The 24,389-nt window shown below is 44.9% G+C and overlaps 1 pseudogene; it reads right to left on the bottom strand.

The window, feature by feature from the left end:
• Positions 1-5,050: 5,050 nt before the first annotated feature.
• Positions 5,051-24,047, bottom strand: LOC133755084 (protein-L-isoaspartate O-methyltransferase domain-containing protein 1-like; annotated as a pseudogene).
• Positions 24,048-24,389: the final 342 nt, after the last annotated feature.

The following is a 24,389-nucleotide window of genomic DNA, read 5'->3' as shown; positions in this document are numbered from 1 at the left end:
AGCGTAGCCATTTTTTCTTCTCCGAGGAGACTGTTCGGCTGGGTCGGGCTCCCCTCCTGCTTCTCCACTTTCTCCTTTTGGGCCTCTCCATATTCGCTCTTTCAGTCGCTCCCCAGCTTCTTGCCCCACCAGTTCTTCCTGGCCCAACAGCCACATTGTCTGAAGGGGAGCTTGAAGATAAAGTGTTTGTAACTTCTAATTAGAAGTCTTACAAAAAAAAAAAATCACTGTAAGTTAAACCAATGATTATTTGTTGTCCTTGTCATTGGTAGCCTTTTTTAGATCATTAGCAAATGTATAATATTATATTATTGATTGTTTTCTATTAGTGTGCATTTTGAATGAACAATAATCGTTTAAACACATTTGACCCAGTAAGAGGGGATAGTTAAGGATAAATAACTTCTGGCACCTTCAATGATAACAAGAAACATGAAATAAGCCTTCAGCACTCTCTGCTGGTGGGTCCTGGCCCCGCAGCCTGGGAGGAAGTGGGAATACAGACAAGATTTAGTTGCTCCTGTTTCACTCTCAGCTGTGGAGACAAAAGCATATCTGAGGTGTTTCACTCTCCTCACTTTTCTTCTTGTCACCAGTATATTTGCTCAAACCCTGCAGAAGGGACAAGATTTGTCTCCCAGGGACATGCTGCTGTATGGTTTAACCCTCAGTGACCTGGATCAACACCCAGAGAGGCTGCCTGACTCAGGGAAAGATCATGGCAGGCTATGCCAGTCACTTCATTGTGATCGCTGATTTCAGGGAAGATTCAGAGTGTCAGGGATTAGTGGCATAAGGGAATCCCCATCGAGGTCATCCCAATAATTCCATGGTCTACTTTCTTACCTTAACTAGATTTGATCCTGTTTGGAATTTAAGGTCAAGAATATAGGGCATAGGCACATAATGTGATTTATATGAGAATATGTTATTTTCAAATAAAAATTCTTATGATGTTAAAAACTTAAAAATATTTTTGTGGGGCTGTCGTTGTGACATAGTGGATAAAGCTACTACCTGAAATGCCAGAATCTCATATGGGCACTGGTTCATGTCCCAGCTATTATGCTTCCAATACAGCTCCCTGTTACTGACCTGGGAAAAGCAACAGAAGATGGCTGATTTGGCCATGACCCACCCATGTGGGAGACCTAGATGAAGCTCTTAGCTCTTGACTTCAGCCTGGCCTAGTGCTGGCCATAGTGTCTATCTAGGGAGTTAACCAGCAAATGGAAGAACTACCGCTTTGTCTCTCCCTCACTCTCTAACTCAAAACAAATAAATCTTTAAATATATATATATGTGTGTGTGTATGTATGTGTGTGCCTATACATATATATATATATATATATATATATATATATATATATATATATATAGTCAGCCTCATTTTCATATCTAAAATGCAAATATCAGAACTTGGAATTATGGTTGAATTGTTTAAAACATTAATTTCTTCATCACAAGATCACTGTCTTTGTTTTACAAAGTCAGTAACTCTTCTTACTCTTTGGTCTCTTTTTTAACTACATGTTTGATCCTCACCAAAATGTAACACACTGACATAATTCCAGATTGTTTGAGAAGTTTCTGTGTACTCTGCCCATTATGATCATTTTCTTCATCTTTACATCAGATTACCTTGGCATATACTAGCCTTTTGCTCTTTAGAACCAAAATTAAAGTTTCTGTTTAATCCCACACAATGTGCTCATGAGATTTTCTTCCTAATTACCTCTGGTTACTAAAGTCTAGGTGTCCAGTTAATAGAGGAATGTTAGGAAGAAAGATCATTCCTAAGTGTTAGAATGAGCAGCACAACCACAACTCTAATGGGAAGTTAACAGTCATTGATGAAATTCCAGCAGAGTAATCTGATTTGGTTTCACATACTTTTTTCTTTTTTCCATTTATTAATTTTATTAATATTATTAATTTTTATAGATTTTATTTATTTACTTAACAGGTAGAGTTACAGACAGTGCGAGGGAGAGACACAGAGAGAGGTCTTCCATCCACCGGTTAATTCAATGGCAGGAGCTGGGCTGATCAGAAGCCAGGAACCAGGAGCTTCTTCCTGGTCTCTCACACAGGTACAGGGGCATAAGCACTTGGACCATTTGCTACTTTCCCAGGACATAGCAGAGAGCTGGATTGGAAGAGGAGCAACTGGGACTAGAACTGCCATCCATATGGGATGCCAGCACTACAGGTGGAGAATTAACCTACTGCACCACAGTGCCAGTCCCTTTTAATTTATTTTTTAAGGTAAACAGAATTCATATAACAAATTTGGGCATGCAGGGATACTTCCTACCCATGCTGTCACCCTTCCTCCTCCTTCCTTATGCTATAATTTTCATAATCCATTTTCATAATCTATTACACTCATAAGATTAACCCTAAACTAAGTAAAGAATTCAACAAAGAGTAAGCAGGAAATAGCACTGTTCCTCAAAAGCAGAGACAAGGCTGTAAACAAATATTGAATATCAAAATGTCATTTTTGCTCATATAAAAACTTTTTGTGTATACTATTAGTTACCATAGATCAGGGAAATAATATGGTATTTGTCTTTCTGAGACTGGCATATATCACTAAATATAATGGTTTTCAGTTGCATCCATTTTATTGCAAAATACAGGATTTCTTTTTTCCAGCTGAATAGTATTCCATAGTGTGTGTGTATCACATTTCCTATATCCAGTCATTGGTTGATGGACATCTGTCTTCCACAACGTCTGTACTAGTTTACAACCCCAACAATAGTGGTTAGGGTACCCTTTTCCACACATCCTCATCAGCATTAATTTTTTTATTGATTTCTGTGTGGGGTGAGGTGAAACCTCATTTTGGTATTTATTTGCATTTTCCTGATGGCAAGTGATCCTGAGTATTTTTTCATGTGCTGACCATTTGAATTTCCTCATGTGAAAAACATCTGTTCAAGTTCTTTGCCTGTTTCTTAAGCATATAAATCTGATTTGAATTGCAGTTATTTTATTTTCTGTATGAAAACTTATCTTATAAGGAAATCAAATGCTCTGTAGACCTATTTACCTTACTTTTGTTGCAATTACTATTTCTGAGTTACTGTAAATATATTCCAGGCAATATATGAGTGCAATAATAATGCAACATATGAAGTAATTTGTCTTTTAAAAAACACGTTTCATGAAATTTTATAGCCCTGCAACTTTTGCTTTTTAATCTGTTGCCAAAAGACCTGTGTGTGTGTGGGGGGGGGTGTGTGGATGGGTGGGGATATCTGCTTTCTCAGAGGTTTTTAAGAGCACAGCAAGTGAATATTAGAAAGTATATACTTGGGGCCGGTGCCATGGCTCACTAGGATAATCCTCTGCCTGCGGCGCCGGCATTCCATATGGGTGCCAGGTTCTAGTACCGGTTGTTCCTCTTCCAGTCCAGCTCTCTGCTGTGGCCTGGGAAGGCAGTGGAGGATGGCCCAAGTGTGTAGGAGACCAGGAGGAAGCACCTGGATCCTGGCTTCAGATCGGTGTAGTTCCGGCTGTGGCAGCCATTTGAGGAGTGAACCAACGGAAGGAAGATCTTTTTCTCTAACTCTATCTGTTAAAAAAAAAAGTATACACTTAATACAACCCTCAGTTTTTATTGCTCCTTTATATTTTCAGTATTTAAAGTTAGTGAGGTTATCTTGACTCTGGCGATTTTCAAGGTCTATTAAGGATCATTTTTCTATAGTTCAGTGTAAAAAGTATTTGGTTTGGCCGGCGCCATGGCTCAATAGGCTAATCCTCCGCCTAGCGGTGCTGGCACACCAGGTTCTAGTCCCGGTCGGGGAGCCGGATTCTGTCCCGGTTGCCCCTCTTCCAGGCCAGCTCTCTGCTGTGGCCAGGGAGTGCAGTGGAGGATGGCCCAAGTACTTGGGCCCTGCACCCCATGGGAGACCAGGATGAGCACCTGGCTCCTGCCATCAGACCAGCGCAGCGCGCCGGCCGCGGTGGCCATTGGAGGGTGAACCAACGGCAAAAGGAAGACCTTTCTCTCACTGTCTCTCTCTCTCTCACTGTCCACTCTGCCTGTCAAAAATAAAAAAAATAAATAAAATAAAAAAAATTTGGTTTAAGAGCTCCAGCATTGTGGGTGACTCTTATACAGCAGCATTTTCCCAAGGTTTAAAAAAAATAGATTTTATAAAAGGGATTCTTTTTAATGTCTCAGTACATTATTTTTGTTACTAACAGAAACAAGTTATACTTTTTCCTCCCTAAAATTCACTCTGATGAAAGAAATAGTTATTTTAACTCCTAACAAATGCTGCATGCTCAAGTCTACAGGAATTATCAGTAGGCATTTTTTATTCTCAATCTGTTTTTTGTCTGTAAAACATGTCAATCAAGCTTTTTTTTTTTTTTGACAGGCAGAGTGGACAGTGAGAGAGAGAGATAGAGAGAAAGGTCTTCCTTTTCCATTGGTTCACCCCCCAATGGCTGCTGTAGTTCAAAGCACTGCACTGATCCGAAGCCAGGAGCCAGGTGCTTCTCCTGGTCTCCCATGCGGGTGCAGGGCCCAAGCACTTGGGCCATCCTCCACTGCACTCCCAGGCCACAGCAGAGAGCTGGACTAGAAGAGGAGCAACCGGGACAGAGTCTGGTACCCCAACCAGGACTAGAATCTGGGGTGCCGGTGCCACAGGGGGAAGATTAGCCTTGTGAGCCATGGTGCCGGCCCTTTTTTTTTCTTTTTAAGAAATATTTTAAAATTTATTTGACAGGTAGAGTTATAGACAGTGAGAGAGACAGAGAGAAAAGTCTTCCTTCCATTGGTTCACTCCCTAAATGGTTGCCACGGCTGGCGGGCTGTAGCAATCCGAAACCAGGAGCCAGGTGCTTCCTCCTGGTCTCCTTAACACTTGGGCCATCCTCCACTGCACTCCTGGGCCACAGCTGGACTGAAAGAGGAGCAACCGGGACAGAATCCTGTGCCCCGACTAGAACCGGGTGTGCCGGCACTGCAGGCAGAGGATTAGCCTACTGAGCCGCGGTGCCAGCCAATTAAGCTTTTAAAGACTCAGGGAGGGCAGCTGATGATTTTCTTTCTCCATGAATTCTGAGGCAGCTCTTCTGGCTTCATAGCTTCACTGTGATCTTTCTCCTCTTCTTTGGGATCTTCCATTTTCTCATCCTCCTCACTAAGAGGCTGAGGCATAAGCTGATTACCTACAAGGACGTGCCTGTTAATTCTGTTTCACTCTCTTTCTTTTCCTTTTGGGTGGAACCTTTTGGCCTGCATTTCATTGTTTATGAAATTTCTAAGTGGGCTGTGAATATAAATACAAGCCAAGTCCTGCAGGTTCCTGACAGCTGTTGGACCTCTCAGTAGTAGAGATGCCCACTTGCTCGAGAGGACGCCCAAAAATCCAGACTCCAAACCAGTTGATGCAAAAAGCATGAGGTATTTATTGTACATTTGCGCAAATGGGCCCCCACCTCAGGCAGTGAGGAGCCCTGAGCGGTAGTTTCACACAGGTTATATAGGCAACGAATTAGCATATTTTTAACGCATGCATAGGATTGGTCAGTTCAGAGGGACCGTTAGCATATGGGAGAATGCTGGCGAAGAATGCTGGTGGAGAGTGCTGGTATAAAATGCAGAGGTGGCACGGGATTGGTTGGTTCGGAGGGACAATTAGCATACCGGAGAATGCTGAGGGAGAGTGCTAGGCGAGAGTGCTGAGGTGTTACAGGATTGGCCGGTCGCAGTGACATCATAAGTGTGCGCCTAGAGACCCTCCGAAGGGAGGGGCAGCTCTGCTCTGGGCGCGCCCAGAGGTTTCCTGGAGGGGAGGGGCATTTCTGCTCTGGGCGTGCCTAGAGGTTCTCTGAAGGGGATTGACTTTTCCTTCCCAGAGAAGGTCCTGCCCGCTAGACTCTGGGGAACATCTAACCTCTTAAGAAGCCCCTGATATTTGCCCAGGCCTAATTTCTTGTCCCTCTCCCCCATAAGGGTCCTTCATTCCCTCCTTTTCTTTTTGCACAGATTTTAATCCTAAAATCTATTGGACCTCGGAGGTCTTTGAAGCTTGACACTGGTACTGTTGAGTCAGCACCCGGGTTTGGATAAGGAAAAACCTCTCACGGATAAACTGGAGCAACCTGTTAAGAATACATGAGCCGTCTCGTATAGTAACATTGTGGGTGACATTGCACAAGTGTCGGTGGGACAAGGGAGGATTTTTTACACAAGTACCTTGTCCCGACACCTCTGTAAGAGTGAGACGCGCCCAAAGGGGCAAGAGGCAATTATTTGCCTTTGTAGTGCCATTCCAGGTCCTGGGGACCGCGAGGCCCTCGTAATAAGGTGGACCTGGGGCTAGGCATAGCCAACAGGACTCGGTCAGCTCCAGATTGGTCTGGTTGAGGGCCAGAAAGGCCCCTGTCAAAAGGTTAAACAGCCGCTGTCCGGTTGTACGGGGGCTTGAAGCGTTTGGAGTTAAACTTGCCAAGCTAGGCGAGAGGGTGGCTGGCAAGAGGGGTGGCCTGGGGAGAGCCTGCCTCACTGGAGGGAGGGAACTCTGTTCTTGCTGGACTGGGTTGGGTCCCACTGACTGGGGACTGGGAGCCATACACGCCCCAATAGTTAAGACTATTTTCAGGGATTTTTGTCAAATTATCCTGGTCAGGTACATCCCAGGTATCTAACCCAGTAACCAGTTGACATACGTCCGGGTATAAGGTGGGCCACCATGCCCCGGGGGTATGTAACCCACTAGCAGACCAGGCCACCCGTCCTGTGGGGGAAATTACTTCCCACGTTAACAATTGTGGAGCATGGGGATTGGAAAAACAATGGGGAAAGGCCAGGAACATCACAAATATTAAACAGTTTTTGAAAGTCTTAGCTTGAGTGGGTTCTGAGTGCGCTGGAGCTTCCATTTGGCTGGTCTATCCGGATCCTCGGGGCCCTGGGGAGGTGGTGCTCGCTTCACGTGTGAGGCATGGACCCAAGCAGCGATTCCGTCGACCTTGAGAGCGGTGGGAGTTGTCAACAGCACAGTGAAAGGGCCTTTCCACCGGGGCTCTAGAGTCTTAGATTGGTGTTTTCGGACATACACGGCATCACCGATTTGGAAAGGATGTGGGATAGTTGTCGTCTTGGGTTGGTAGGCTGCTGCAAGAGGTTTCCAGACCTGGTTCTGGATGATCTGGAGCGCTCTCAACCGGGCCTGTAACTTAGGGGCATCGGCAACGGAGTCACTGGCAAGGTCAAGCAAGCCTGCTACTGGTGGGGGCCCTCCATAAAGGATTTCGTATGGTGTCAGCCCGCAATGAGAGGGCGTGTTTCGGACCCGGAACAACACCATAGGGAGGAGTTGGACCCAGTCTTTAACGCCAGTCTCCAACGCTAATTTGGTCAGGGTCTCTTTAATTGTTCTGTTCATCCTTTCTACCTGTCCTGAACTTTGGGGTCTATAGGCACAGTGTAATTTCCAATTTATGCCTAATGTTTTGGCCACCAACTGACTTACCTGGGAGACAAACGCTGGGCCATTGTTGGACCCGATTACCTTAGGCAAGCCGAACCGGGGGAAGATCTCCTCTATGATCTTCTTGACGACCACCTGGGCGGTTTCCCGTTTTGTGGGGAATGCCTCAGTCCATCCGGAGAAGGTGTCTACAAAAACTAGAAGATACTTATTCCCATAACTGCCCGGCCTTATCTCAGTGAAATCGACCTCCCAGTTGATTCCTGGTCGGTCTCCTCTTACCCTAGCTCCCTCCGGGAGCTTGAGGTGTCTGGCATTTACCTTGGCACACGGAACACAGGATTCAGTCACCTGCTGGACTAAAGAGTCAAGTCCGGGGATGTAACAAGACTGCCTATCTTCCTGTAAGGCTGCTTTTAGTTTTTTGTGTCCCAAATGAGTCCATTGATGGAGGCTGGTAATTATTTCTTTAGCCAATTGGTGTGGCAGGACTATTTTTTTTCCGAGTCTCCAAACCCTTATTTGTTCATCATACTCTGCACCAAGCCGCTGGATCGTATCTAAGTCTTGGTCCGAATAGAGGAAAGGTGGTTCCCTCGATACTTGGGTGGGCTCAGTTGTCTTTAACGGGAGCACCTGTTGGCTCAGGGTTGCCGCCCTAGCGGCCTCGTCTGCCATCCTGTTTCCCCTTGCTACGGGGTCGTCTCCTCGTTGGTGCCCGGGGCAATGGATTATACTCAACCTTTTGGGCAGGAACAGGGCCTGTAGAAGATCTAGGATTTCCTGCTTATTTTTAATGTCCTTGCCTGCCGAGGTTAAGAGGCCCCTTAGCCGGTATATCTCCCCATGTACATGGGCAGTGGCGAATGCATACCGACTATCTGTGTAAATGTTGACCTTTTTGTCTTGTGCCAGTTTTAAAGCTTGAGTTAAGGCTATGAGCTCGGCTTTTTGAGCAGAAGTTCCAGGCTTTAAGGCACTTGACCAGATAACAGTTTTTCCATCCACCACCGCTGCCCCAGCCCTCCGCTCACCGTTCTGTAGAAAGCTGCTCCCATCCGTGAACCAGGTCATTTCGGCATCCGGCAGAGGCTGGTCGGTTAGGTCTTTTCGGGTGCCGTGGGCCTCAGCCAGGATTTGGTGACAGTTATGGATTACCTGGGCCTGGGGCCCCAGTTCCGGGAGCAGGGTGGCCAGGTTTAAAGAGGTGGCAGTCCCAAACCGGACCCGCTCTGAGTTTAATAACATAGTCTGGTAATGAGTTATCCGAGCATTTGAGAGCCACCGATCTGGTGGCTGTCGGATAACTGTCTCCACAGCATGAGGTGCCACTACGGTGAGAGGTTGGCCTAGAGTCAATTTATCCGAGTCTTTTACCAGAACTGCCACGGCCGCTATCATGCGGAGGCACGGAGGCCAGCCGGCCGCTACATTGTCTAGTTTTTTTGAAAAGTATGCCACCGGCTTTTTCCAGGGTCCAAGCATTTGTGTTAGCACTCCCTTCGCCACTCCCTTGTTCTCATCCACGTATAATGTGAAGGGCTTGGTCATATCAGGGAGGCTCAGGGCTGGGGCTGACAATAGGGCCTTTTTTATGTTGTCAAACGCCCGCTGTTGCTCTTCTCTCCATTGAAAGGGAGCATTGGACTTCGTGAGGGGGTACAATGGGGCTGCCAGCTCCGCAAACCCAGGAATCCAAAGGCGGCAGAATCCCGCACTCCCGAGGAATTCCCGCATCTTTCTGGCATCCGTGGGGGGTGGAATTAGAGCAACCGCCCTTTTTCGGCTCTCTGTCAGCCACCGTTGCCCTCCTTCTAGGAGGTAGCCTAGGTAGGCCACCTGTTTCTGACATATTTGGGCCTTTTTCGCGGAGGCTCGATAGCCCAATTCCCCCAGTCTCTGTAGCAGGGCCCCGGTACCTTTTAGGCAGTCCTGCTCAGTTTCAGCGGCAAGGAGGAGGTCGTCCACATATTGCAGGAGGACCAGGTCTGGATGGTTGACTCGGAAGTCGGCCAAATCTAGGTGCAGAGCTTCATCAAACAAGGTAGGCGAGTTTTTAAATCCTTGGGGCAACCTTGTCCAGGTGAGTTGTCCTGAAAACCCGGTCTCTGGGTCTTTCCACTCAAAAGCAAAGATGGATTGGCTCTGAGGGCTCAGTCTTAAACAAAAGAATGCATCTTTTAGATCTAACACAGTGTACCATACGTGGGTCGGAGGCAAGGTACTTAGCAGATTGTAGGGGTTGGGCACTGTGGGATGCATATCCTCCGTTCTCCTGTTAACCTCCCGCAAGTCCTGTACCGGGCGGTAGTCACCCGTACCAGGCTTCTTTACTGGTAGTAGGGGGGTGTTCCAAGGTGAACGACAAGGTTTTAAAATGCCTAGGTGTAACAGTCTCTGGATATGTGGCCGGATACCTTCCTTAGCTTCCTTGCCCATCGGATATTGACGAACTGACACGGGAATGGCCGTGGGCTTCAGATCTATGATCAAGGGAGGCCGGTTGACGGCCAACCCTATTCCCGCAGTCTCTGCCCAGGCCTGAGGAAAATCTGTGAGCCACTTGGTGTCCAGGGGAGCCATGGTGGACGAGGGCCTCTCGAATAATCGGTGTTCGTCCTCCAAGCGTAGTGTTAATACCTGGAGGGGCCGCCCTCCTGAGTCTGTGATGGTAGCTCCTTTCTCATGGAAGTGAATTTGGGCTCCTACCTTCGAGAGTAGGTCCCTGCCCAGGAGGGGGTAGGGGCAGTCTGGCACTAGTAAGAACGAGTGTGTCACAAGTCCTGTACTTAACTGGACCTCTCGATTGGTTGTCCAGTGACATAACTTCCCTCCAGTTGCCCCCTGAACCCAGGAAGTCTTGGAGCTTAAAGGCCCTTTTTCTGAAGTCAGTACCGAGTGCTGGGCTCCCGTGTCAATCAGGAAGGTTACCGGTCTGCCCCCCACTTCAAGGGTTATCCTGGGCTCAGGGGGGGGCTCCTGGCCCTGACTCACCTAGTCGTCTTCTTCCAGGGACAGGATTGGAACTGGTCTCTTCTTTGGTCCCTGTGTTTTCTTCGGGCAGTCTTTGACCCAGTGTCCTCTTTCTTTACAATAGGCACATTGATCTCTTTCCACCCGAGGCTTTCGTTTGTCTCCCAAGTCCCTATTCTGTCCTGGTCTACTCCTTTCTATATCCTGCACTACGGTGGCCAAAATTTTACTAAGCTCTCGATTACATCTTTTGTCTCTTTTGTCTTCCCTTTCCTCCTGCTCCTTGCGGATCCTTTCCTCCTTCTCCTCTCGGGTCTCCCTTTTGTTGTAAATCTTTTCTGCCTCCTTCATTAAATCTTGTATAGTATATCCCTGAAGCCCCTCTAGCCGCTGCAATTTATTGCGGATGTCCGGCGCTGACTGTCCTATAAAGGACATGATTACATCTCCCTGCCGGTCCTCTGCCAGGGGGTCAAACGGGGTGTACATACGGTAGGCTTCCATTAATCTTTCTAGGAAGCCTGCCGGCGTTTCCTCAGCCCCCTGCACTACTGCACGTACCTTGGCCAAATTGGTGGGGTGCTTTCCAGCCCCTCTGAGACCCGCAAGGAGAATCTGGTGGTAAAGACGAAGTCGCTCCCTACCAGCAACGGTGGTGTAGTCCCAATCAGGACGGGTTGAGGGAAACGCCTCCTCGATTTCGTTTGGCAGTAGGGTCGGTCGGCCATCTGCTCCAGGGACGTTTTTCCGTGCCTCAAGGTAGACGCGCTGCTTTTCCTCAGTAGTGAGGAGGGTCTGCAGAATCTGCTGACAATCATCCCAGGTGGGCTGATGAGTCAATAAAATTGACTCGATCAGCCCAGTCAGAGCCTGGGGGTCTTGAGAGAAAGAGGGGTTATGGGTTTTCCAATTGTAAAGATCGGAAGCAGAAAATGGCCAGTACTGCATCTGGCCAGCCACCGAGCGAAGAGGAAAAGCCTGCGAAGTCCAGACGCTTCCCGAGCCCCCTGCCTGCCCCCGACGGAGGCGCAGGCGGCTGGAGGGTGGGGAAGGCGCTGAGACTTCTTCCCCTGCCCTCGTGGAATCAGGGGATGGTGCAGAAGGTTGCACATCCCGCTCTGGTTGTTGTGGGGGTTCCTGCGGGGGAGCAGGCTGGCTGGGAAGATAGGGTGGGGGAGAGTCAAAGAGCAGAAAGTCCTGATCAGCCGGAAGAACCAGTGGCTTGTCAGGTTTTGGATCTCGAATCTCCTTCAGAGGGTATAGGGAGGAGGTTGGCACAACCGGGATAGGAGGAGGGGGTATCGGGGTCCGTATGGGCTCCGTCGGGAAGGAGAAGGGTTCTATCCAGGGAGGGGGGTTACGTGAAAGATCCTCCCACGTGGTAATGTAGGGCACCTGATCAGGGTGTCCATCGGATCCTGGCTGAAAGATTCGCTCTTTAATCTGTAAAATAATATCGAGGTTAAAAGTGCCGTTCCTTGGCCAGCCGACCTCGAAGGCCGGCCACTCTGAGGAACAGAATTTTGCCCATTGTTTCCTGTTAACCTCCACTGAGAGGTGGCGCGCGCGTTCTCGAACGTCCTTCCAGTGATCTAGAGTGAGACTTAAAGGGGTGGTTATTTGTTGACCCATGCGTGTAAGGATTTTAGCCCAAACAAAAAGAACAGCCAATGCACAGACATACACAGTAAGCAAGACAAACCACATGGCTAGGACAAATCGAACGCTATTGCGCTATTTTTGGGAGCGGCTGCCTGACCAGCCCTCCCCGGGAAGGAGGGAGACTTGGTCTCCGACCCACCTCCAGACCACCCCGGGAGCGTGACCCGGGGGAACAGACCGAGGGTTTCCCCTACTGGTCTCACAGACCGGAGCGTCCTCCGGGGAACGGACCAGGGGTTGCTGGGCACGCCTGCCTCCCCCACTGGTCTCACAGAGTCAGGTCAGGTACTGGCCAGTCAGAATACTGAAGACGAAGAACAATAAACAGAGAACACTTAATTATACCTCCAACTGGTCCTGCAGAGAATGGGTCTGAGGGCGACCTCAAGCCCCACGTTGGGCGCCAAATGTTGGACCTCTCAGTAGTAGAGATGCCCACTTGCTCGAGAGGACGCCCAAAAATCCAGACTCCAAACCAGTTGATGCAAAAAGCATGAGGTATTTATTGTATGTTTGCGCAAACGGGCCCCCACCTCAGGCAGTGAGGAGCCCTGAGCGGTAGTTTCACACAGGTTATATAGGCAATGAATTAGCATATTTTTAACGCATGCATAGGATTGGTCAGTTCAGAGGGACCGTTAGCATATGGGAGAATGCTGGCGAAGAATGCTGGTGGAGAGTGCTGGTATAAAATGCAGAGGTGGCACGGGATTGGTTGGTTCGGAGGGACAATTAGCATACCGGAGAATGCTGAGGGAGAGTGCTAGGCGAGAGTGCTGAGGTGTTACAGGATTGGCCGGTCGCAGTGACATCATAAGTGTGCGCCTAGAGACCCTCCGAAGGGAGGGGCAGCTCTGCTCTGGGCGCGCCCAGAGGTTTCCTGGAGGGGAGGGGCATTTCTGCTCTGGGCGTGCCTAGAGGTTCTCTGAAGGGGATTGACTTTTCCTTCCCAGAGAAGGTCCTGCCCGCTAGACTCTGGGGAACATCTAACCTCTTAAGAAGCCCCTGATATTTGCCCAGGCCTAATTTCTTGTCCCTCTCCCCCATAAGGGTCCTTCACAGCACAGGGGGGAGTCCCACAGAAGCAGGCTTGCCATAACCATTCTTACTTGGCTGCACAAGTGGAGCAAATGAAACAGCAAGGATATTTTTACTTTCCCAAGTGTTTTGTCCCGGTCACATAATCTGTGTTAACTGATCTTCTATAGGCATGACTAGTGTGCCTCCCACATTCAGTAAAATTTTCACATAGTTTTCATGGCCTTTTTGGACCCTAGCACCACAATAAATTCGATCATACTGATAACTGTAAGACATTTCTAGAGGTAGTTACCAACTACAAATGCAGGTTCACAGAACTCAAATTTATCAAAGCTATTATTTTTGACAAAGCTCTCCAGTTTTTCCTTGGCGTATTCTACTACATCTGAATGAAGCTCAATCCCATGATTTATTCTAAAAGGACCTGTGGCACAGCGGTTCAGCCCAGCTCACTGTAGCAATGTGCAGGGCCAGGCTCTTAATAATTGGTGAGCTTCCTGGAAGCCAGCTGCTGCCACAATACCGCCAACTTTTAAAAATGTATTATTTTAAAATTGTGTTCACTGGGGCTGGCATTTGGCATAGCAGATAAAGCTGCTGCCTGCAGTGCTGGCTTCCCATATGGGCTCCAGTTCATGTCCTGGCTGGTCCACTTCTGATCCAGCTGTCGGCTGTGGCCTGGGAAAGCAGTCAAAGATTGCTCAAGTGCTTGGGCCCCTGCACTAGTGCAGGAGACATGGAAGAAGCTCCTGACTCCTGGCTTTGGATTGGCGCAGCTGCAGCAGCTGCAGCCATTTGGGGAATGAACCATCAGATGGAAGACCTCTCTTTCTTGCCTCTGCATTTCAAATAAAATAAATCTTTTCAAAAAAGTATTCATGCCAGTGCCATGGCTCACTAGGCTAATACTCTGCCTGCAGTGCCAGACCCTGGGTTCTAGTCCTGGTTGGGGGCTGGATTCTGTCCCGGTTGCTCCTCTTCCAGTCTAGCTCTCTGCTGCGGCCCAGGAAGGCAGTGGAGTATGACCCAAGTGCTTGGGACCTGCACCTGCATGGGAGACCAGGAGGAAGCACCTGACTCCTGGCTTCGGATCGCTGCAGTATGCTGGCCATAGCAGCCATTTGGGGGTGAACCAACAGAAGGAAGACCTTTCTCTCTGTCTCTCTCTCTCACTGTCTAACTCTGCCTGTCAAAAAAAATATTCATTTATTTATTTATTTTTTGAAATGGTAGAATTGTAGAGATGGAGGGAGGGAGAGAAGGAGAGGGGGAGAGGGAGAGAGGAAGAGAGGGGGAGAGAGGGAGAGGGAGAGAGAGGGAGAGAGGGAGAGAGGGGGACAGAGAGAGAAGAGAATGAATCTTCTGTTTACTTCCATTCCCAAGTGCCCTAAATAGCTTCAGCTTGGCCAGGCCAAAGCCAGGAGGCAGAAACTCAATCCAGGTCTCCTGTGTCTGTGGGAGGAACCCATCTAGTTGAGCCACTATCTGCTTCCTCACAAGTGAATTATCAGGAAGGTGGATTGCTGTGTACACTCTAAGTGTCAGATTAACCTGATGTGCTATGATTACAATTATTTTGTGGATAAAAATAAGTGATAACAAAATGAGCCAGGCATTACTAGCAAGAATTGAATGTGTATAATTAACAGGCAAGTATTAGTATGTCCCCAATAGGTATTTATTTAAATTATAATACCTTTTCTTAATTTCTCTAGCTTTCTGACTGCCATCTATTTATTAATTTAAAGGGAAAATTTTAAGAAATGTCTTGAAAATTGCTTTCTCTACACATTTGCTTATTGTAGGAAAAAACTACAATAATGAAGTCATATTGAAGTAAAAATAATACTGCTGTTTTGATTAAATTAATTATAATCAGCTGTCTCTTTTTTAAAATTTTTTATTTCATAAATGTGGATTTACAAAGTGCAACTTTTGTATTGTTGCGGCTTCCCCCCCAACCTCCCTCCCTCCCGTGGCCCTCCCCTCTCCCTCTCCCATCCCACCCTTTATCGAGTTTCATTTTCAATTACCTTCATATACTGAAGATCAACTTAGTATATATACTAAGCAAGGATTTCAACAGGCTGCATTCACACAACCGCACAAGGTATAGGGTATTGTTCGATTAGTAGTGTTTTAAAGTTTCATAGTAAAACACATTAAGGACAGAGATCCTACGTGGGGAGCATGTACCCAGTGACTCCCATTGTTGATTTAACAATTGGCACTCTTATTTGTGATGTCAGCAATCACCCGAGACTCTTGCTATGAGCTGTCTAGGCTATGGAAGTCCCTTGAGTTCACTGACTCTGAACTTGTTTAGTCAAGGCCGTGTCACAGTGGAGGTTCCTTCCTCCCTTCAGAGAAAGGCGCCTCTCTCCTTGATGGCCTGTTCCTTCTGCTGGGGTCTTGTTCACCAGGGTCTTTCATTTAGATTGTTTTTTGCTATGGTGTCATGGCTTTCCATGCCTATGAGACTCTCATGGACCTTTTAGCCAGATCTGAATGTCCCAAGGGTTGATTCTGAGGCAGGAGTGCTGTTTTGGGCATTTGCCATTCTATGAGTCTGCTGTGTGTCCTGCTTCCCCAGCTGTCTATTTTAATAGAAAAGAGGAACAACAAGCATCGTTTTAGACTCTAAAAATATTATAGTGTACAACATATCTATATGATTTGGTAAATCTTTCACAGTTATGCTCCTGAAGTAATGCTAGGATTGTGTTGAAGCTGAGGGGGACAGACACTGGGAAGTCTTTTCCCTAATACCAGAGGGGCTTCATGCATCATTTGTGGGAGACTAAATTACCATAATGGACAACCTGGGTAAGAGATAAGGAGGGTGATTGATAATGATTATAAATAAATAACTAAATAAAATATTGTTTCCATTCAGTTAAGAATAAACCTGATTGAGTATAATAGATAATTGAACTCATGGGCTTTTCTAAATCATTTGTATTTTTCTAACAAGCTCCCCAAATTATATGATCTGGGGATAATACAGTAGTCTGAGAGTGTAACATTAACATGATCATGACCATGTGGCTTATAGTCTCCATACTCTTATCTCATGGCTACATATATGACCAACACACTGTGTTCTAGGAAGGGATAAAGAAAATGATTTTGCAGGTAAAACTTCCTCCTTTATAATCAACATTCCAACAAAATTATCTCAATGACTTCCACTTTCATCTTAGTTACCAAGAAAATACATCACAACAGATATTTTTGCTCATGTATTGTGAATTACAGTAGCAGCTATTAAGCAAGATAAGCTAAACAGATTTTATGCAAGTCTTCTTGATACACATGAAAAAATATAGCAAAATGTTCAAAGTTAGCTCTTTGTTCTTTATTCAAAAATAAAATTAAAAAGGCAAAAATGAATTGAAAAATAACAATACAATTTTAATACATTTGAAGGTTTTACATGGAAAATTAACATTAAAAGCATAGGGCCTAAAAATCTGATTATGGGTGGAAAATAAATTATTCAAAAACAGACAAACTGAAACAAAGCAGAAGATCAAAATAAATATTGAAAATAAAAATGATTATCCTATAGTGTGCATATTTTTAGGTAAAATTCATTTTCCTGGCCGGTACCATGGCTCAACAGGCTAATCCTCCGCCTAGCGGCGCCGGCACACCGGGTTCTAGTCCCGGTCGGGGCGCCAGATTCTGTCCCGGTTGCCCCTCTTCCAGTCCAGCTCTCTGCTATGGCCCAGGAGTGCAGTGGAGGATGGCCCAAGTCCTTGGGGCTGTACCCCATGGGAGACCAGGAGAAGCACCTGGCTCCTGGCTTCGGATCAGCGTGGTGCGCTGGCTGCAGTGTGCTGGCTGCAGCGGCCATTGGAGGGTGAACCAACGGCAAAGGAAGACCTTTCTCTTTGTCTCTCTCTCACTGTCCACTCTGCCTGTCAAAAAAAAATCATTTTCCTAATATACAGAGATGGTGAATTTGGGAGGTTGACAAGGAGTGTGGTGTGATGGGGTTGATAAGATGCTCTAACTTTAATGAGTTAGACATTTTAATTTGAGACATCAACCTAGTGAAAAACAATCTTCCTTGTTGTTCAGTTACGTGTGTATTCACCCTTAAAGGCAGTGTATGGTATCATTTCAATTTCCACTCTTTCAGAGACATTCCTCCCATCAAATAAATGAGTCTATCTTTATTGTCTGTTTCAGAATCAATAGCAGTAATAAAGTTACTGGTTTCCATTGTGTTACTGTGTCCAAATGATATATATTGATTATAATTCTATAAAAGCGCTTTTGTAACATTTTTAAATGTCATGCAGTGTTACATTCTAGATACCATATTTATTGTTCAAAACATATATTTCCTCTATTTATTTTTCCTGTACTTGGAGTATGAGGTCTCTGCCTGGCCCCTTCCATGGATGGGAGGGAGCAAAATGCTGTCGTGGCAGTAGGGACTGTAGCAAGCCATGTATATGGAGGGAAATGGGCTTAACATTAGCTGTGAGTGAAGAGGATGGGACACCTTCTATGGCAGATATTGATGTTTCTGTGTCTACCCCAAGTGGCCCATGGTGTCTGTCCTTCCCTCCAGGCCACCTGTTCCAGCTCTTAGTGTGCGGTGGGAGAGGAACCTGCAGGCCTGAGAGACAGCATAACAGCAGAAAGCAAGGCCTAAGGGTGGAGGCCTTCTGACAGGTGGGATGGGTTGTACATTCAAATGTGAAGGAAAGTCTGGTTGAGAGGGCCTCCCAGGGCTTGCCTTCAATCTTCCCTGGCTACTCATCAGGGCTACCCCTCACCACTGAGCCTCTGAGTCTAAGGAGAGAAGGGCTTGCTGGCTGAGCCCACCTGGCTGTTTTTTTTTCAGGAAGTCTGTCAACTGACACTGGTTCATTTCCAAAAATATATAATTTACTAAAAAGCAGCTTGCCAAACCCATGGTAACCAAGGTGTGGTAGTTGAAATGGAGTTTCCAGCCAGCTGGGCTCATTAGCAGCTGCTCCTCTCCTCCCATCCCACCCAGGTGCAGTTGTCAGGCCAACAGGGCTGTGACTGCAGATGTCAAATCAAGGTCAGGATGATGGTTCCCCTGATGTGATCTTATGTAAAATATGACAATGACATGTGCTGAGGTCCAGGACATGGGCAGCAACTGCTATCCATATGGTATAGAAAGTTCCAAGTTCACAAAGCTGATATGTTCCTGAAAGCATTCCTCTAGCCTTGGCAAATGGTGGTGATTGGAGCAGGTACCAGATCTGGTAACAGTGTGACAGGGGATCTGTCATGCCCAGGCATAGCCACATGGTCTTTATGGAGCCAATAAGAGCAACACCAAGCCATCATGCCAATGAGCTTTGACAAATGGACATAACTGTCCTTTATCAAAATCCTTCTCTTATTGACATGTTATTATTAATACCCATTCAGGTTACATTTGGACAATTCCACTTAAAGGAGAATCTACTTGCTATGTCATTGTGTTCAATTTTTTTTAATAAATCAAGCCCAGACATTTGTTTATAAAAATCTATTTGGAGGAAGGATGATGGTATAAACCATTTACATTAGTTTTATCTTGACAAGTAAAGCATTATCCATAATGTAAGATTTGTTACTTATTCAATTAAAGACTGATAATGGGCCCACCTATACCTCTTCTGCATTCAATCATTTTTGTCAATTATAAGATATTATAAGATATCCCATAATCCTGCAGGTCAAGCCATTGTTGAGCACACCCATCATATGCTTAAAACTCTTCTTCAAAAACAAAAGAAAAGGGGGAAACACCCCTGGGGAGATTAATCATAAAATGGCCATTCTTTTATTTACACTTAATCATTTAACTTATTTTTCAAAATTCAATTCTACCTCTCTTGATTCTAAAACCCTAGCACAACAGCATTCCCATCCAGCTCATGAAGAACCATGACTGTTAGTTTATAAGTAGCCCCCCCATCCTAACTCAAAGGGCTCTAAACCACTCAAAACATGGGGAAGAGGGTTTGTTTCTGTTTTATGCCTTTACAGGTCCTGTGTGGATTCCAGCCCACTGTGTCTGACCTACAGACACCATGAGTTGGCACCAGCAGTTACAGGATACAATTCCTCCTTTACAACTAAAGAAGACAAAAAATCAGTGCCACTGTTTCACCCTCTTTCAAAGAATCAAAAACAAAGCCACTTCATTGCAAGTCCCCCAAGACAAATTGACCACCTGGGGAGATATGAAGTCATTGATTGCTGATTGCTTCTGCACAACAGAAACACATTCTAGAAACTCCTGAGACTTTATTTACCACTATTTTTGCTCAACTTACATACAGTTCTACTTTGATCTTGTTAATCATTATGTTATGCTTTTCCCTCCCTGTTGGCTCTTACTGTTTAACAACTGTTACTCCTGAAGTAAAGATACCTGTAGGAAACCCTGTGTTGTTATCCTGTTTTTGGAATTGTTATCACCCATCTTCCTAGAAGAGCTTGCCTATTTAAAAAAAAAAACTGCTAAGGCCATCGCTGCATTTAGAGTTAATTCAAATTCATGAAGGTGTTTTACAAAATTATGCTTCAATAGATAGACCAGTCTAAGTTTAAAAGTGATAATATAAATAACATCAAGTACCTGGTTAAAAAAAAAATAGAATTAAAAAGGAAGGAAGGACCAACATGGGAAGCAGTCCACACAGCAGACTCCTAGAATGACTTTTGCAGTAAATAACATTCTGACCTCAGAATCAACCCTCAAGGCTTCCTGGTCAGGCTGAAAGGCCTGCAAGAGCATTTCAGGCATGGAAAGACAAAACTCTGACAAAAAAAATCCTACATGGAGATCTCTGTGAGACCTCAGAGGAAAGAAAAGGTCATCAAAGGAGACACTGTTCTCTGAAGGAAGAAGAGAACATCCTCTTCGCTTATGGCTGTGTCCAAATACCAATGGCGTCTATGGTCACAAAAGGCTTCCATAGCCCTGGCAGCCCATGACAAGGGCATCAGATGATCACTGACATCATAAAAAGAGTGTTAATTGTTAAAGGAAAAACAGTAATCACTGTGCACTTGCTCCCCAGGTAGGACCTCTGTCCCTATTGAATTGTAATATAAGAATCAACTGCAAATTCTCTCCCTAAACTGCACCCTACATGTTGTGTGTTGGCATGGGGGCAAGTTGTTGAAATCTATGATTAGCATAGAGTTGGTCCTCTGTATATAAAGTCCTACTAAAAATGATCCATAATGAGGAAGGAGATGGGAGAGGGAATGGGAGGTGGGATGGGAGGGGGATGGAGGGTTAGGGGAAAAGAACCACTGTTCTATTAAAGTTGTATCTATGTAAAAATGAATTCATTAAATTAAAAAATTGTGCTGCTATTGATTATTTACCACTTAAACATCAAATTGGATGACAATAATTTCCAGGATTATGTTGTTTCAACATCACAGATAATTCTAATTTAATTCAAAAGGAAATTGATAACATCAAAAATGAAATTTCTCATTTAAATATTAAACCTGAATGGTGGCAATTGGGATTCTGGCTGCATTGGCTGCTGCACTTTGTGGTACCAGTTATTATGGTCCTCATCCTGTGTTTGATACATGCATCATCTCATGCATACCTAATCTAGATCTATGCTTAAAATAAAGAAAAGGGGGAAGTAAAGGATGCTGCCTAAGTGTCTCTCAGGAGAGCACACTCCCCTGAAGTTAGAGGTATAGCCAGTTTCTGATATCCACCAAAAGAGGCTGGGGAATGGGCACACTTACCCTCAAAGGAATGTGGCAGCAGAGACAGCAGGGGGCTAATGGACATTAATTGGTACCTGGGATGTTTTCCAGAATTTGTAGACTTCCAAGTATTTGAATGGACCTGTCTTTGAAGATTTACACCACTGCTCTGTTCTCTGTCATGGATCACCAGACTGGATTCCTTTTCCACCTAAAGTTGTACACCAACTGTGCCTATGTGCTTGCTAGCTTCTAGACTTGCTGGTATCCTCTAATAAAAAGTGCTGGCCAGAGCAATCTGGGGAGCACTCTGTATGTGAAAATGTCTGTGTTCTGTCTCATTCATTTTTGAAACCCCACACCTTAGATATATTGAAAGTTTGTTTATTTGGTACCTTTCCAAAATTTTGATGTAGGCATTCAATTGTTATAAACTTCCCTCTTACACTACTTTGGCTGTATTCTATAAGTTTTGATGTGTTGTGTTATCTTCATTCATTTCCAGAACTTTTTTTTTATTTCTATTTCTTCTATGACCCACTATTCATTCAGGCACATGTTCTTCAGTCTCCATGTGTTTGCATATGTTTTATAAATTCTTGAGTTGTTAATTTCCTGTTTAATTCCATTATGGTCAGAGAAGATGCATGGCATGATTCAGATTTTTAAGATTTCTAAGACTTGCTTTATGGCCTAGCATATGTTCTATAATATAGAATGTTCCATACAATGATGAAAATAATGTGTCTTACAACTGTGGAATGAAAAGCTCTGTCAATATCATTTAGGTTTACTTAATCCATAATATCAATTAGCTCTGTTGTTTCTTTGTTGATTTTCTGTCTAGTTGATCTGTCCATTGAGGAAAATCAGTGTTGATGTCTCTCATTACTATTGTATTGGAATCTATGTCTCCCATTAGATCTGTTAATATTTCTTGTAAATAACCAGATGCCCTGGCATTGGATTTTAAACATTTATTATTGTATCATCTTATGTTGAATTGATCACTTAATCTCCACATAGTGCCCTTCTTTGAATCTTTTAACAATAGTTTGGTTAAAGTCTATGTTGTCTGATATTAGGATGACTACACTTGTTCTTTTTTGTTGTTGTTGTTAATTTATTTGACAGGTAGAGTTATAGACAGTGAGAGAGAGAGACAGAGAGAAAGGTCTTCCTTCCATTGGTTCACTCTCCAAATGGCCACTGGCACTGCACCAATAAGAAGCCAGGAGCCAGGTGCCTTCTCTTGGTCTCCCAAGTGGGTGCAGGGGCCCAAGCACTTGGGCCATCCTCTAGTGCCCCCTTGGGCCACAGCAGAGAGCTGGACTGGAAGAGGAGCAACCAGGACTAGAACCCAGTGCCCATATGGGATGCCAGCACCACAGGCAGAGGATTAACCAAGTGAGCCATGGCACCAGCCCCTTTTTTGCTTTCCATTAGTGTGGAATAACTTTTCCCATTCTTTCACTTTCAATTTGCATTTCTCCTTGCTGTTGAGGTGTGTTTCTTGTAGGCAGCAAATAGACAGGTCTCGATTTTCAATCCATTCAACAAGTCTGTATCTTTTAACTGGAGAGTTCAGGCCATTTACATCAAGGTTATGATCAATAAGTAATGGCTTGGCCCTGGCATTTTTTTCTATATATATTCATATTGTTTGCTTTATATTTCTTTTGTACTTTTACTGCCTTCACATTCTTTCATAATGAAGTCTAACTTTCTGTGTTTCTGTGTGTAGCACATTCTTAAGGCACTTTTGTAAGGGTAAGCGAGTGGTGACACTCAATTTCTGTTTGTTATGGAAGCTCTTTATTTCACCTTAATTCATAAATGATAGCTTTACATGGTACAGTATGCGGGGTTAACTGTTTTTTCAAAGACTTGTATTATGTCTCTCCATTCTCTCCTAGCCTGCAGAGTTTCTGATGAGAATTCAGATGTGAGTGGAGTTGTAGACCCTGTGAGAGCAATTTGGTATTTTATTCTCATTTTAGAATCTTTTCTTTGTGTTTTATTGTTGAAAATTTGATTGTAATGTGTTGTGATGAAGACTTTTCTTGTCATGGCTATAAGGAGTTCTGTGTGCCTCGTGTACTTTGACTTCTCTTTTTTTTTCCAAATTAGGGAAGTTTTCTGTAATTATTTCACTGAATATGTTTTCTAATCCATTTTCTCTTTCCACACCTTCAGGAACTCCTAAGACCCATATGCTGGGTCCTTTGATAGTATCCCAACAGTCTCCAACACTGTTTTAAATTTTTCTAATTTCTTCTTTTTTTGTTGTTCTTACTGAAAAATTCCCAGTGATTGTGTTCTAGCTCAGATATTCTTTCTTCCGCCTCAACCAGTCTGTTGTTAGGACTTTCCACTGCCTTTTTATTTGACATATTTAACTCTTCATTTCTAATAATTTATTTTGGTTTCTCTAAAAATCTCAACTTTATGGAACAAGTTTTCTTTCATGTCATTTATGAATTTCTTTCATTTTTGAATTTTTTCTCATTGCTTCTTTTTTTTTAACAGGCAGAGTGGACAGTGAGAGAGAGAGACAGAGAGAAAGGTCTTCCTTTTTGCCGTTGGTTCACCCTCCAATGGCCATTGTGGCCGGCACATCTCGCTGATCCAAAGCCAGGAGCCAGGTGCTTATCCTGGTCTCCCATGCGGGTACAGGGCCCAAGGACTTGGGCCATCCTCCACTGTCTTCCCGGGCCATAACAGAGAGCTGGCCTGGAAGAGGAGCAACTGGGATAGAATCCAGCGCCCTGACCGGGACTAGAACCCGGTGTGCTGGTGCCGCAAGGTGGAAGATTATCCTGTTAAACCATGGCACCGGCCTTCTCATTGCTTCTTAATCCTTTGATTAATTTTTTGAATTACATTTCAGGTATTTCATCAACCTCTTCATCTTCAAAGTCTAATATTGAAGTGTTTGCATTCCTTTGGTGGAATTATGTTGCTTTCTTTTTTCTTTATCTTGAATTTCTGCATTTATTTTTAGGCATTTGTGGATACATTTATTGGATTTTTCCTCTGATGGATTATTTTTGAACTATGCTTCTGTGGCTTAGCGGAGCATCTGCTCTTTTAGTGACTACCCAGATGCTTGAGCTGAGTGTGTCCTGGGGGCTCTAGTCTATGCTCCAGGATGGAGTGAGTATCCAGGGTCACACCCATTTTGGACATGGTATGTCTTCTTAATTGTCAACAGAAAGGAGGGAATGACCACCCATGTTGGCATCATCACACCTTTCCCTCTGCTCTTCTAAGGTGTCCAATGCCTGAGTGTTAGGCCGCAGTGGGTGTAACTTTCACCTATGCTGGTATATGAATTGCACAAAGGATGAGCACAGATCCTGCTACAATGTCCCACCCTAATTAGGGAGCTCAGAGTGTGTGGAGCTATAAACAGTAATTACCCAGAAAACCAGCAACACTCTGTACTCTCTCAGTCGCAGGGTTCCCATAGTGTTATCCCACAAGGCACAATCACAGTCATGTTGTACATAGGATCCACTC

The sequence above is a fragment of the Lepus europaeus genome, unplaced genomic scaffold (assembly GCF_033115175.1).
Source record: "Lepus europaeus isolate LE1 unplaced genomic scaffold, mLepTim1.pri SCAFFOLD_3_1, whole genome shotgun sequence".
NCBI classification, from domain to species: Eukaryota; Metazoa; Chordata; class Mammalia; order Lagomorpha; family Leporidae; genus Lepus; species Lepus europaeus.
Note: the sequence above shows the minus strand (reverse complement) of the source record. Positions and strands in the feature narration are given on the sequence as shown.